The following is a 472-nucleotide window of genomic DNA, read 5'->3' on the forward strand; positions in this document are numbered from 1 at the left end:
GTGACAACTGCATGAATAAATGGGGAGCTGCAAACATGGGCTGGCAGCACGCTCTTTTACACGGCCAGGCAAACCAGACCTTGATAGTGCTGACCCAAGGATGCTGTTTCAGGATAAAGCTTGGGGAGCAGAGTTACCTGGGGAACTTCCAGCTACCCTAGTGCCTCTGGGGCTCTCCTCAACTCAGTTGTGCCTGTTTCTGAGTGGTTTTGCCTGGAATGCCTGCCTCCCCTCAGATATCAGATGGCTGCTGCCCTAACTCATTCCTCCCAGTGCTCTTCCCTGCAAGCTTCCCCCTCGCTGCTGAAATATCTACCACTTTCCTAATTAAGAGCTGTTTAATTTTGGTTGTTTTTACATCTAGTGATACACAAGCTGTGCCCTCCCACATGTCCCCCACCAACAATCCACTCCAACTTGCCCACATGCCTCACTCGTGAGCCTTATCTCACACCAGCAGGTCTCCTGCAGC

General features: G+C 51.7%; 1 protein-coding gene across 1 annotated transcript in view; it reads right to left on the reverse strand.

Annotated features, from left to right (window-relative positions):
- The window catches only part of CARS2 (cysteinyl-tRNA synthetase 2, mitochondrial), a gene marked incomplete at its 3' end in the record, with an annotated part of 28,263 nt that overhangs the window by 3,198 nt on the left and 24,593 nt on the right, over nt 1-472 (reverse strand). The window lies entirely within an intron of this gene.

The sequence above is a fragment of the Antrostomus carolinensis genome, unplaced genomic scaffold (assembly GCF_000700745.2).
Source record: "Antrostomus carolinensis isolate BGI_N321 unplaced genomic scaffold, ASM70074v2 scaffold20611, whole genome shotgun sequence".
Lineage (NCBI taxonomy): Eukaryota > Metazoa > Chordata > Aves > Caprimulgiformes > Caprimulgidae > Antrostomus > Antrostomus carolinensis.